Source organism: Erpetoichthys calabaricus, chromosome 15, assembly GCF_900747795.2.
Source record: "Erpetoichthys calabaricus chromosome 15, fErpCal1.3, whole genome shotgun sequence".
NCBI classification, from domain to species: domain Eukaryota; kingdom Metazoa; phylum Chordata; class Cladistia; order Polypteriformes; family Polypteridae; genus Erpetoichthys; species Erpetoichthys calabaricus.
This window is the reverse complement of record NC_041408.2, coordinates 36,043,609-36,059,405: the sequence shown is the minus strand read 5'-3', so window position 1 is coordinate 36,059,405 and position 15,797 is coordinate 36,043,609.

The window sequence follows — 15,797 nt, the reverse complement described above, 5'->3', positions numbered from 1 at the left end:
GCCCTGCCCCCCTAAATTTTACACTTGGTACGAGGGACAACAAGAGACAACTCACCAGAAGATCTAAGCACTCTAGATGGCTGGTGTAAAGCACACAATTCAGATAAATAGAAAGGAACAAGCCCATGTAAAGATTTAAAAACTAGAAGCAAGATTTTAAAATCAATTCAAAAACTGACAGGCAGCCAGTGTAAAGAAGCTAATATTGAAGAAACAGATGATCCGCTGTGGTGACCCCTAACAGGAGCAGCCAAAAGAAGAAGATCATTGAGGGTTTCATATCTACTCAACGATATATCCACAGGGTGACCAACTCTGTTACCCCTTTCCTTATAATAATGTGCAGCCATGCACTGCTGCCATCATTAGTAATATAAAAAATACTGATTGGCCTTCCAGATACTCTGACCCAAATCTATTCAAAACTAGGGACATTATTGTAAGATTACTGGACACTATCTCTTACCAGTACCATAAGTATTGAACAGCTGTTGAATGACATTCCAGATGGAAATATCCAGACCTTGTTTGGCTAAATAAAATGTATTATTATTATTATTAAAAGTCACATTGCATTTAAGCCTATATGCCATGTAACTGTCCAGGACCATATTGTTTTACTAGTTGAGCTCATCATTTATGGTAAATTTAGTGGAAATTGGATGACACCTCCAAGATGGTTAAATTAGAAGCTAAAAAGGAAGTCACAGTGGAAAAAGTATCTGTTTAAGGCTGTGGAAGAAAATGAGATACAACAAGATCTCCCCAATATCCCAGTTTATTAGCAGTATTAAGCAGCAAAACAAAAAAAAATAGGGTCAGAACTTGCTTTTCCAAATTCAAAGGCTCCTGCAGGCTAGAGTGGCTCCAACAGTCATGGGTTTAAGATGGAATATCGAATTCTGACTGACACAGTGTTTATATAGGAATGGGTCCAGAAGAGGCATGACTTTTATAATACTTCGAAAGTGAGATCATTATTCCATCATGTGTTTCTCCTACATTCTTGAGCTGAAAAAGGAAAGAGGTTAGTATATGCATTTCACCATAACCCGTTCCCAATGTGTAGTCATAAGTGGAGCCCGCAACACACTCCCGCAGCACGCATGCGTGACAAAGGCATATAAGACTAATAACTGCAGTGTCAACCATAGGGCATATGTGAGCAGTGGTTAAAAAGGATATTAGGAAAGCTTAAAGACAATTAGATAGAAATAATGCAGAAAAGGCATAAGATGACCCAAAGAGAATCTTTTAATATTTTAGCAGCAAAAGAATAGTCAAGGAGATGAATAATATTAGGAACATTAAAGTTAAGCTAGAATATACTGAAAGTGAAATAGTAATTTTTTTGAATTTTCACTTTACTGATGTTTATATGTGTGTACAGTAATCCCTCGCTATATCGCGCTTCGACTTTCGCGGCTTCACTCTATCGCGGATTTTATATGTAAGCATATTTAAATATATATTGCGGATTTTTTTGCTGGTTCGCAGATTTCTGTGGACAATGGGTCTTTCATTTCTGGTACATGCTTCCTTAGTTGGTTTGCCCAGTTGATTTCATACAAGGGGCGCTATTGCTCTCTTCTGAGCAGCTGCTTTATCAAGCGACACGCCTCCCCCACGGTGCTTTCGCATACTTAAAAGGCACGTATTGATTTTTGATTGTTTGTCAGAGAGAGAGAGAGAGAAATTCTCTGCTCCTGACGCGCACTCCTTTGAAGAGGAAGATATGTTTGCATTCTTTTAAATTGTGAGATGAAACTGTCATCTCTGTCTTGTCGTGGAGCACAGTTTAAACTTTTGAAAAAGAGACAAATGTTTGTTTGCAGTGTTTGAATAAAGCTCCTGCCTCTCTACATCCTCCTGTGTTTCTGTGCAAATCTGTGACCCAAGCATGGCAATATAAAAATAACCATATAAACATATGGTTTCTACTTCGCGGATTTTCGCCTTTCGCGGGGGGTTCTGGAACGCAACCCCCACGATAGAGGAGTGATTACTGTAGTTCCAAAAGTAGCAGGGACTACTAAAGAGGGACTTAGTTACTTGGAAATTGTACAGGAAAAAGAACTGCTTGGAGTAAATAGATTGCTATCTAACAAATCACCATGGGTGTCATGTATAATGCAGTGCATAGAATTCACACTAAAACATGGTGTGTATGGACAAAAGTGGAAATGTGCGTGTGCACAAAAAAATGCAGATGCACAAAACCGTGTGTAAGCAAACTTCCACACACTTCCACTCCACAAATCCTGGTCAGCGTGAAATGTAGTGCACGTCCACGCACCTGCCATCCCACCCTAACTCCTCCTTTGATTACGCCCCTTTGAATATGCAAATCAATATAAATAGCCCTTTACTTTCTGAATTTTGTGAAAAGACAATAGCAAAAGCACAAAGAAAAAAAAAACTTCAACGAATACATGAAGTGGAGGTCCTACTCAATAAAGTGGAGGCAAGGAAAAACATACTTTTTGGTAGATTAGGCAGTGGTATGAGAAACAGAAGGAAATTGATGGAGTGGTTCTCAAAAGTTCAAGTTCAGAAAGTCGCACAGTCCCCGAAATAAAAAAGTAGTCAGATGTCAAAGTCAAGGTCAAAAGGCAAGTCATAGACCACCATCAGTGTGTCATATGAAAGTGTATTAAGGCAAAGAGAAAAAAAAATAGGGATACAGTGAAGAAAGAAAAGATTGAAATTTAGACATTAATCTCAAAATTTACACTTTAATCTCGTAGTTTATTTTGTCATTAAAGTAGAAGACTGTAAACTTCATCTTAAAATCAATGTTTCATTTACAAAAGTTTCTATAATCTCATCGTAACTAAAGTAGCATGTTAAATGCTTCGTATTCTATGTGTTCCCCAACCCAGTCATTAATCATTATGAGCTTCTTAAACGGCCTTTCTCTTTCACAGACAAGATCGCGCAGGCAATGATCACCACACAGAACACATTGCATTCATGATATTACAGCTCTCTGAACATTTTAGAATACTAAGATATATACTGTACTTGATATCATTTTCATGGTGAAATGCATTAAAGCATGTATTAAACATGTGGGGACACAGTCAAGCAGCAGTAGCGATGAGCTGGCAGCCCATCCAGGGATTGTTCCTGCCTCCCGCACATTGCTTGCTGGGACACATGTGATCCTGAATGGAATAATTTAATGCAGCAGTACTGTCTCTGTCAAACATACCAACCCTCATTTCCTGTGCTCCTGTTTTTTTTTCCATGTAACCAATCACCAAACAATGAGTTCTGCAATAAATGTAAAGCCAGCTGTAAGCTTAGAATGCAGATTCTTCAAAACTTTTATCCATGTTTAATTATTCCATCCATCCAGGGTCGTGCCAGTACCAGCAAATTGTGATATATTTGATAAATCCTATATCACTGATGCAAATCTGAAAAAGGGAGACCACACAGAAACAGTAGCACTGCTTTGATGTTGGGTGTGACCAGTTTGCAGAACCAAGCAGAAAAGTGTTTATGCAAGGGGAGAGGCTGCAGTGAGAATGTGCATGGCATTACACTAAGTTTAGTTTTTATACATTGCGATGTGAGCATGGAAATGGGCTTTTGCAAGATTTTTCTGCGTAGGTACCATTTATACGAGGCCCCAGGACCAGATAATATTTTTTCCTTGAGTGCTTAAGTAAGTTTGTAAGTATATATATATATTGTCACACACATGTGCATGAGAGGCAGCTAGAGGGATTAAATACTGTATTAGTAGTACCATGCCAGACCAGGGGGTGGCGAGCTGCACTAACTTTCTCTCTCCGTCCTCTGTAGACTATCCATGGGAAATCCCACTAGGTGTCAGCGCCACTGATGACATCACTTTCCGGTACCTGCGCCATTGATGACGTCACTTCCGTCTTGACGACATCATTTCCGGTTCCAGGCCAGATGACATGACTTCTGGTCATGGCCTTTAAAGCTGAAGACTAAAGACTTGAGGCTATCAAATATTATACACTTGTAAGAAAAGGGTGATCGGGCTGAGTAAGCTAAATGATCATCACAGGTAAATTCATGGAAGCAATTATTAAAGAAAGGATTGAGCGGAACATGCCTAGAACATGAGAATTAGCGAATACTCAACGTGGGTTTGAACAAAGTAGGTTGTGCTTCACTAATGTGCTGGAATTGAGGAAGCAAATAAAGAATATGCTTAGAGAGATCAGTCAGTCAGTCATTATCCAACCCGCTATATCCTAACACAGGGTTGCAGGGTGTGCTGGAGCCAATCCCAGCTAGCACAGGGCGCAAGGCAGGAACAAATCCCGGGCAGGACACACACCCACACACCAAGCACACACTAGGGACAATTTAGGATCGCGAATGCACCTAATCTACATGTCTTTGGTCAGTGGGAGGAAACCACGGGGAAAACATGCAAAATTACACACAGGGAGGACCTGGGAAGCGAACCCAGGTCTTCTTACTGGGAGGCAGCAGCGCTACCACTGTGCCACCGTACTGCCCCACATAGAAAGTAAAAATGTTAAATTTGAATCCACAATGGGTGGTCTGACCACCTTATGAGAAGGACTTTACACATAGTACACTCATCCAGACAGTGTACAGAAGCAATGAAAAAAGCTAATAGGATGTTAGATTAGACAGAAATGTGCTGACAGTGTTCCATCATTATGTCCCGCAGGGCTCAGTACTGGGACTTTTACTGTTTTCGCTTTACATGCTTCCATTAGGATCTATTATTAGGAAACATATAGTTAATTTTCACTCATATGCAGATGACACCCAGTTATACATTTCATTTAGATCAAATGAAGTTTCTCCAGTGTTGTCTTTAATTAGTTGTGTTAGTGAATTAAAGGAGTGGATGGATGAGAACTACTTGTCTTTAAACACAGATAAAGCAGAGATGTTAATTGTTGGAGGGAATGACGCTGATCACAACAATATTTTGCCATCATTTAACTCAGTTGGAATCACCATTAATTTTACTGAATCAGCCCACAATCTAGGAGTTATCTTTGACTCTAGCATGTCATTTAAAGCGCATATTACAAAGCTGTCCAAATCATGTTTCTTCCATCTTAAAAATGTTGGGAAATTAAGGCGCTTTCTAAAGAAACAGGATTCTGAGAAATTAATTCATACATTTATTTCTAGTAGGATTGACTACTGCAATGTGTTCACTGGATGTTCAAACTGTTCTTTATACAGCCTCCAGTTAATCCAAAATGCTGCCGCAAGAATTATTGCAAGAACAAGAAAATACAAACACATATCTCCAGTTCTTAAATCCTTACACTGGCTCCCGGTTAAGTTTAGGGCAGATTTCAAAATCCTTCTTTTAATATATAAAGCATTAAATGGCCAAGGTTCTGCTTACTTGTCTGAACTTATCATGACATACAAACCAGAGCGCACATTAAGATCTCAAGATGCTGGTCTGCTTATCATTCCAAGGATTAATAAAATAACAGTGGGAGGTCGAGCTTTTAGTTACAGGGCCCCTAAACTGTGGAATGGTCTGCCTTGTACTATAAGAGATGCCCCTTCGGTCTCAGCTTTCAAATCCCGGATGAAGACTCACTACTTCAGTTTAGCATATCCTGTCTAGAGCTGCTGATTAACTGTACATACTGCATCTCTGTTAGATAGATAGATAGATAGATAGATAGATAGATAGATAGATAGATAGACAGATAGATAGATAGATAGATAGATAGATAGATAGATAGATAGATAGATAGATAGATAGATAGATAGATAGATAGATAGATACTTTATTAATCCCAAGGGGAAATTCACATACTCCAGCAGCAGCATACTGATAAAGAACAATATTAAATTAAAGAGTGATAACAATGCAGGTATACAGACAGAGAATAACTTTAACGTATAATTTTAACGTTTACCCCCCTGGGTGGAATTGAAGAGTCGCATAGTGTGGGGGAGGAACGATCTCCTCAGTCTGTCAGTGGAGCAGGACATTGACAGCAGTCTATCGCTGAAGCTGCTCCTCTGTCTGGAGATGATACTGTTCAGTGGATGCAGTGGATTCTCCATTATTGACAGGAGCCTGCTCAGTGCCTGTCGCTCTGCCACAGATGTCAAACTATCCAGCTCCGTGCCTACAATAGAGGCTGCCTTCCTCACCAGTTTGTCCAGGCGTGAGGCGTCTCTCTTCTTTATGCTGCTTCCCCAGCACACCACTGCGTAGAAGAGGGCGCTCGCCACAACCGTCTGATAGAACATCTGCAGCATCTTATTACAGATGCTGAAGGACGCCAGCCTTCTAAGAAAGTATAGTCGGCTCTGTCCTTTCTTACACAGAGCATCAGTATTGGCAGTCCAGTCCAATTTATCATCCAGCTGCACTCCCAGGTATTTATAGGTTTGCACCCTCTGCACTCAGTCACCTCTGATGACCACGGGGTCCATGAGGGGCCTGGTCCTCCTAAAATCCACCACCAGCTCCTTGGTTTTGCTGGTGTTCAGTTGTAGGTGGTTTGAGTCACACCATTTAACAAAGTCTTTGATTAGGTTCCTATACTCCCCTTCCTGCCCATTCCTGATGCAGCCTACGATAGCAGTGTCGTCAGTGAACTTTTGCACGTGGCAGGACTCCGAGTTGTATTGGAAGTCTGATGTATATAGGCTGAACAGGACCGGAGAAAGTACAGTCCCCTGTGGCGGTCCTGTGTTGCTGACCACAATGTCAGACCTGCAGTTCCCAAGATGCACATACTGAGGTCTGTGTGTAAGATAGTCCACGATCTATGCCACCAGGTATGATCTACTCCCATCTCTGTCAGCTTGCCCCTAAGGAGCATAGGTTGGATGGTGTTGAAGGTGCTAGAGAAGTCTAGAAACATAATTCTTACAGCACCACTGCCTCTGTCCAAGTGGGAGAGGGATCGGTGTAACATGTAGATGATGGCATCCTCCGCTCCCACCTTCTCCTGGTGACGGACCTGTGGCCTTAGGTGGTGAAGCAGCAGCCGCTCCATGGTCTTCATCACATGTGACGTCAGAGCAACAGGCCGGAACTCGTTCAGCTCACTAGGACGTGATATCTTTGGGACAGGGGTGATGCAAGATGTTTTCCAAAGCCTCGGGACTCTCCCCTGTTCCAGGCTCAGGTTGAAGATGCGCTGTAGAGGACTCCCTAGCTCCAGCGCACAGGCCTTCAGCAGTCGTGGCAATACTCCATCTGGACCCACTGCTTTGCTGGCACAAAGTCTCCTCAGCTCTCTGCTCACCTGCGCTGCTGTAATTGTGGGATGGGGGAAACTCTCTCCTATGCTGGTATCAGCAGGAGGATGGTTGGAGGGTGCAGTACTCTGAGGTGAGAGTGGGTTAGGGTGGTCAAACCTGTTAAAAAAGTTGTTCATCTGGTTTTCTCTCTCCACATCTCTCTCGATGGTGGCACCCCGCTTCGAGCTCCAGCCAGTGATGATCTTCATCCCATCCCACACTTCCTTCATGCTGTTGTTCTGCAACTTCTGCTCCAGCTTTCTCCTGTACTGCTCCTTCATTGCCCTGAGCTGGACTCGGAGTTCCTTCTGCACGCGCTTGAGCTCATGCTGATCACCGCCTTTAAAAGCCCTTTTCTTCTGGTTCAAAAGGCCCTTGATGTCACTTGTAATCCATGGCTTGTTGTTAGCATAGTAGCATACTGTTCTTACTGGAACTACAATGTCCATACAGAAGTTGATGCAGTCAGTAGTGCAGTCAACAACCTCCTCAATGTTCTCACTATGTGACCCCTGCAGGATATCCCAGTCCGTAGTTCCAAAGCATTCTCTCAGAGCCTGCTCTGCCTCAGGGGACCACTTCCTGAATGAGCGTGTGGTTGTAGGTAGGACCCTCACTCTTGGTTTGTAGTGAGGCTGAAGCAGAACCAGGTTATGATCTGCTTTCCCAAGTGCAGGCAGCGGGGTGGCGCTGTATGCATCTTTAACGTTTGCATACAGTAGGTCAATAGTCCTATTTCCTCGGGTGTTACAGTCCACATACTGGGAGAAGGCAGGTAATGTTATGTCAAGCCATGTCACATGGTTAAAGTCTCCAGCAATTAGCACAAGTGCCTCGGGGTGCTGTGTTTGCAGTTTAGCAACAGCTGAGTGGATGATGTCACTCGCTATCTCCACATCCGCCCGAGGAGGGATGTAAACAGTAACAACAATGACGTTTCCAAACTCTCTGGGTAAGTACTAGGGACGCAAACTTCGATGTTGTTAGTCATTAACACTAAAACATAAGTAACATGATCATTATAATTTGTTACTAACCCTCACCTATTCTGTTTCTCTTCTTGGTACTCAAATGTGGCACTTGGTGCCACGGCCCACCTGCCAAGTTGTTTTGCCTGCTTAAGGTAAAGTCATCACTGATGGAGGATCGCAGGAATCGTGGGGTAGAGGGGTCCTTTCATCGGATTGACAGGCCCAGTGCTGTTTCAGCTGTGGAATGGCCAAATGGGGCAGGCAGCTTGATGGATGAGGGCTCCAGGACTCTAAACAAATCCAAATCATATTATGTGATATCATTTACTGTTAAATTCTGCTCCATATTTATAAAATTTTTATTTTTATACTGTATTGAGGATTTGTTCTGTTTTGTGTATTGTATTGTATTGACCCCCTTCTTTTTGACACCAACTGCATGCCCAACCTACCTGGAAAGGGGTCTCTTTTTTGAACTGCCTTTCCCAAGGTTTCTTCTATTTTTTTCCCTACTAGGGTTTTTTTCAGAGTTTTTCCTTGTCTTTTTAGAGAGTCAATGCTGGGGGGCTGTCAAGAGACAGGGCCTGTTAAAGCCCATTGTGGCACTTCTTGTGTGATTTTGGGCTATACAAAAATAAATTGTATTGTATTGTATTGTACATCACGATGGGTGTAGTATATGTCAAGACAGGTTATGCTTAATTTATATATTGCATTAGTAAGGCCTCAACTGGATTACTTTGTTCAGTTTTAGTCTCCATATTACAAAAAGGACGCAGCAGCACTAAAGATAATTCAGAGAAGAGTGACTAGGCTGATTCCAGGACTAAGAGGTATGAATGAATGACTTGAACCTTTTCAGTTTAAACAAACTGACATTAAGACGGGATTTGGTCGAAGTGTTTAAAATTATGTAAAGAATTAGTACACACAGTGGATTCAAGTGGTTACTTGAAAGTAAATTCTACAACAAGAACAGAGAGACACGATTGGAAACTTATTAAGGACAGATTTCACGCATACAGTATGTTTGAAAGTATTTTGTTCACAGAAAGAACCAAAGACAATGGAATATGTTACCAAGACGTGTGGTAGAGATCATAACTTTAGGGACCTTCAAATCTTGACACAATGTTATTTTGGACAATGTAGGTGAATAGGATGGACAAGCTTTCTGGGCTGAATGTCCTGTACTTGTCACCATTTTTCTAATGTTGTAATTGTGTTGCAGTTTCCAGTTTTTCATTCTCAAAGCAGCATTTTTTTTCCTTGCAGCAAATGGTAACAGACCTTTGCTACTGGTCACCTGTAAAAAGAGTATATTTTTACTGTAATGTTTCTTTAAATTACATTTCTCTCCAAATTTATGGGTAGATTTAAATAATTCTTCTAGTATTATTTTAATTTAAGGTAAACTTCTTAACAGTTTATTATTTTAAAAACATGTTATTTTCATCTCATTATATAATTTCAATGAATAATTATATGTTCTGCAGGGGTCTGCAGTAAACCAGAAGAAAGTAAATAAAACATTATGACTAGCATTCATATTAAAATATTTATATAATAATATTTTCAGTTAATAATTAAAATTTACAAACCAAAGATACAAGTTTAGATATTTTACTAGTTTTTACGTCTAGGGTACCCATTGTGTAAAACTGTAAAATCTTTCAGTATGCTAAATCTGTTAACAGAATCATTTGTCTGTTATATTTTACCATAAGGTGTTACTTTTAAACCAGCAAAAAAAAAACAATTGCATACAGTCATTAATTGTCTTATGTTAAGTTATACAATTCTCTGCTCACAGGAAAAAGATTACAATTGCATTTCTATCACTGCTTGAATAATTACTGGTGTTTCTCAATTACTACAGCACAATACAAGACAGGCAATTATGAAAAGCAACTGAGGTTTTCTCTTTCCATTCTGCATACACTACAGTACCTAATATGGGCATAATAGATTTTAAAATGTCTAATATGCACTTTACGTTAGCTGAAGGCTGTGCTGTTCAAACTATTTTGTAAAAGCCATCAGTATCTCAAATGCATGATATGTTGGTTAGTTTTCAGATATCCATTGCTTGTATGAAAAGAAAAAATAATTTTCATTTAGATTTTGTTTTTTAACTTACATTGGTATACCAAAGGAAAGATTTCTTTTGAAGCAACAAAGCTAGTTAGTCTGATGGCACAGTAGTAGCCTTATATATGTCTCTTTCTGCATGGTTGTCTGTCTGAAATCTGCATGTTCTCTACATGAGGTGTCTGAATTTAAACTTGTTCTGACTGTACAACTCAGTAGCTTTACCATGACACTGTATGGCTTCAAAAGTTGATTGTTTTCTTTCTCAAATGCCTCCAAAGTATCTTCAAGATAATTTACATTACTAATGAGAAAGTGGTAAACAAACTAAAAAATGAAAACATCAAGGAACTGTCAGTGAAAGCAGACTCTGTAAAGCTGCCCACATCCTCAGGCACATCTCCATTCATACACTGCAATGTGCTGTGTTGTATCTGATGGCAAACTAAAGAAGTGGCAAAGAACAACTAAAGACCATGTACAGTATATAAAATGAGAAGTAGCAGTCAATAAAACCAAACTGAAATGTTGGCTACCTGATATGCCAAGGTCATGAAGAAGGATTAAAGCTAAAGCCATATCTTTGAGCGTTATTTATTCAATAATGTGCTGACCAACTTTGTGGTATCCTCTCTGTTCAGACTGTCATTAAAGCTTCAGAATGTGCAGCTGGTTTGGAAACATCTTGTACTGAACCTGTTCCACTTCCAAAGAAAGCAGGAGTGTCATAGTTAAACCAGGAATATACCTTAGGCTGGTGTTCAAATTTGTGTTTCTTGTGTTCAGCTGTCTTTGTCCCGCGTGCTTTGTGAGTGGTCCCACAAGGCTCATCACCACTAGGAATGGTCCTCCATCCTATTTAAGGGAGGGCCTCCACATGATTCCTCATGATTCATTGAATGCGCTGGAGTGGAGAGTGATTTGTTACATTATTGTGCTATTGCTTTGGTTTGTGTTTTCTGGATTTTCAACCCTGTGTTTTGTTTTTGACTTCGCTTCTTGCATTCTATTTTGAAACGGTGCTTTCTGATTTTTTTTAAATCTCTACTCTGTCTTGACTTTGATTTCTGGATTTCATATTGGGACTGTGTTATTTGATATTTTTGAACCTCTGCTCTGTTTTGACCACTGCCTTTGAATTCAGTATTGGGACCTTGTTTGCTGTGTCTGCCTTGCCGCTTCAGGCATCTCCTTGTGCTCTTCGGAGTTTTGTGAATGTTCCACCATTTTTGTGAAAATAAACCTTTTATTTTATTAAGATTCATATTGGCCCTTTTGTTTCTAGTCGGGGTATTTTGACGGTGTTTCCCCTCTCTAGTGAACAACCTTTGAATTGTTTTTGCAGCTGTGCTTTTTTTGAACTTCATGACAAGGAGTCTCATCACCTAAAGATTACAGACCAGTGGAACTCATGTTTCACAATATGAAGACCTTTGAGAGGTTGCTTCTGGTCGATATGAGTCCTCTTGTGAAAGACCACTTGGCTACACTGAAGTTCACCTATCAGAAAAAAATTGGATAATAAGATGAAAGTTTCTGTCTGATCTACAAGATTTATTCTCATCTGCACAAAGCTTGCAGCACTGTGAGGAATATGTGTTTTGATTTCCCCAATATCATCCTTTAATCCCTGTTAAGGAGTAAGCACACGGTTTGCAGGCGGATGAGCCTTTGGCGTTCTGGTTAATGGACTGCCTAGTGGTAGGCCGCAGTTTGTGAGACTCAAAGATTGTGTCTCTGACATAGATTTTATCAACATTGGTGCCACTCAAAGGTTGCTATCAGGTCTTCAATAGACTTTATTTCGAGCCTATGTATCAGCTGACCGAGAGAATTGGGGAGGGCATTCATTAAGTAGTCACACGCAACTTTCTCCACAATTTCTTTGAGAGAGTTTTCTTCTGGTTTCAACCAGTGTCCGACTCTGCCCCATAAATCAAAGCCTTGGGAACACTTCAGCTGCTCAGAGACAAACCACCACTCCTGACATATCTTCACCTGCTGGTCCAGGTAGATACTGTATCGTAGTATCACACTGGCTTTTAGTTGAACATACTCACCTGCAGCTTGCTCATTGAAGTCATAATAGGCCCACTAGGCTGTTCCCTTCAGAAATGATGCCAGTATGTGTGCTCATTGTGCACGCTGCCAATAATGATGGGTAGCGGTGCATTCAAAACCTAGGAAAAAAGTCTCAAAATCAACTTCATGTTGTAATTGAACTAATAACTAGGATGGACCTGACAATTGTTCCTGTTGCAGAGTGGCATGGGCTCTCATACATAACCCTGCTTCAGCAAGTCATGTCTGTTCCTTGCCTACCTGGACCTCCAAAGTCTGGATTTCTGCCAACATGGTGTGTGTTGTTTCATGTTGCTCCATCTGCCAGCAACATTCATGAAATTCTGCTGACTACCCCACTGTAATAAAGAGACAAAAAGTGATTATAAATCTTTGGGGCACCATGAAAGCTAACCTCATAAATTCAAATAAAACGTGAGGTATAGTGTTGAAAAAGGAAAGAAACATGACAACACGACTCTCAAAGATAGACTGACTAATATGCTGTTGCTTCCGGTGATGAGAGTTCTTGGCAGAAAGAGGCAGACCCAGTTGGGTGGAAACCAAAAGTGATATCAAAGGTGTCATGGTCGTCTATCTTCCAGTCTGCAGAGAGAGGAAGATAAAAGGCATTACTCAACAGCACTCTGTAGCTTTCTGGAGGAAGATTACAATTTTCTGAGCCTTTAAACTGTCCCCTATGCGCATGAGTGTGACTTTATATATATACAGTATATAGCGTGAGTCGCTGTCTTGCACCCCAAAAACGAGGCTGAGTCTCAGTCCTTTAGCAAAACCAGCTTTTATTCAACTTGAAACAGGAACAGGATGATTATTTATTGTAGTGGGATCTACCATTTTCCTATACACAGACACAGCATACAGGCAGAGTCAGGGCCAGGTCAGTGGCCAACTTATACTGTTCCCTGTGACAGGTGCTTATAGCGCGATCTCGATCGATTTGTAATTGTTTCCGTGGAACTATGCTGTGGCGCTGTGAACCTGCAGTTGCCTCATTGATGGACAAGCAGTCTTCCACAGACGCGGCATTTGTATCCTTCTGTTTGTACAGCCACTGAAGCTTGGTGTGGTCAGTCACCAGGGTAAACTGCTGTCCCCAGAGGTAATAGCTCCAAAACACTGTGGGAGCACCGCTCCTAAACCGAAAGCACTTGAATCTGTTTGCAGAATAAATTCCTTCGAAAGGTCTGGATTGAGCAGAACCAGGAACGATGATAAAGCAGCTTTTAGTTCCAAGAAAGCTCTGTCATAGGTGTCGGTCCAGACAACACTATGACTCTTTCTGCCTTTTGTCAAGTCAGTGAGGGCGTTGGCCCAATGCGCACAATTTTGGAATGAAGTATCCCCCCATCTCCCCCACCTTGTCCATTTGAGACTTGAGCAAACCCTTCCCTATGGAAATTCCAAATAATGGGTTTCCGACATACCCAGCTTACAGTTCTTAGGGTTAGCTGTCAACCCCACCAGCTGCAAACTGTCAAGTTTTGCCTAAAGTTAGACGAGATGACATTCCCAGTTGTAACTGAAAATGACAACATCATCAAAATAGACACCTGTGTATGTGGATTGGGGATGCAGCATTTGGTGCATCATCTGCTGAAAGGTCAACGGTGCACCATGGACACCAAAATTCAAACAGTCCATCCAGAGTTGTAAACGCTGCCTTCTCACAACTGGACTCCTCTAAGGGCACCCTCCAACAACCGTTTGTGAGGTCCAGGGTGGAAATATATGAGGCCTGCCCGAGCTTCTCCAACAGCTCATCCACACTCAGCATCAGGTATGCATCAGACTTGGAAATCTTATTCAAACATGTTAAATCAATACAGAACCGAATCCAACCATCTGGCTTTGAGACAAGTACAAAAAGGCTCGTTTTTGCTTGGACAAATAATGCCTAACTGAAGCATCTGCCGCACTTCTTCATGTATCACCTTCCTCGTTGCCCCTGGCAGGCAATACCGGGACACCTGCACAGTAACATTAGGTGGAGTTATGTTCTTGTGTTGTGCAATGTCTGTCCGGCTAAGCGTGGCTGTAAAAGCATTGGAGTTACTCTCGATCAGAGATAGCAATTCTGCTTTCTGAGTGTCAGTTAAATCATCCCCAACAGAAAACTCCATTTGGTTCATGCCACTCCTTCAGCAGATTGATATGCAAAACCTGTATGGGCTTCCGCTGCCCTGGAATCCTAACTTTATAATTCATGGTGATAATAAATACAGTGATCCCTCGCTATATCGCGCTTCGCCTTTCGTGGCTTCACTCTATTGCGGATTTTATATGTAAGCATATTTAAATATATATCGCGGATTTTTTGCTGGTTCGCGGATTTCTGAGGACAGTGGGTCTTTTAATTTCTGGTACATGCTTCCTCAGTTGGTTTGCCCAGTTGATTTCATACAAGGGACGCTATTGGCAGATGGCTGAGAAGCTACCCAACTTACTTTTCTCTCTCTCTCTCTTGCGCTGACTTTCTCTGATCCTGACGTACGGGGTGTGAGCAGGGGGGCTGTTTGCACACCTAGACGATACGGACGCTCGTCTAAAAATGCTGAAAGATTATCTTCACGTTGCTATCTTCTGTGCAGCTGCTTCCTGAAGCGACATGCTGCACGGTGCTTCGCATACTTAAAAGCTCGAAGGGCACGTATTGATTTTTGACTGTTTGTTTTTCTCTGTCTCTCTCTCTCTCTCTCTCTCCCTGCTCCTGACGGAGGGGGTGTGAGCTGCCGCCTTCAACAGCTTTGTACCGGCGGTGCTTCGCATACTTAAAAGCCAAACAGCCCTATTGATTTGTTTGCTTTCCTCTGTCTTTCTGACAGTCTGTGCTCCTGATGCGCACTCCTTTGAAGAGGAAGATATGTTTGCATTCTTTTAATTGTGAGACAGAACTGTCATCTCTGTCTTGTCATGGAGCACAGTTTAAACTTTTGAAAAAGAGACAAATGTTTGTTTGCAGTGTTTGAATAACGTTCCTGTCTCTCTACAACCTCCTGTGTTTCTGCGCAAATCTGTGACCCAAGCATGACAATATAAAAATAACCATATAAACATATGGTTTCTACTTCGCGGATTTTCTTATTTCGCGGGTGGCTCTGGAACACAACCCCCGCGATGGAGGAGGGATTACTGTATATATTGTGGAAAGACAGCCCCTGGGCACTGACAGACAGACACCAAATGTCCAGAAATACACACGTTTATTTCTCTTCAACATGTCTGTACCCACAAGATAGTGCACAAACCCCAATAGTCTCTCTTCTCTGTCTCTTCTCTCGCCTCCACTCCCCTTCTCACAAGCTCTGTCTCCTTCCTCCTGACTCTGGCTTGTCTAATGGAGTGAGGCGGCCCCTTTTATAGTGCCCCGGATGTGCTCCAGGTGCTTCCTGATAG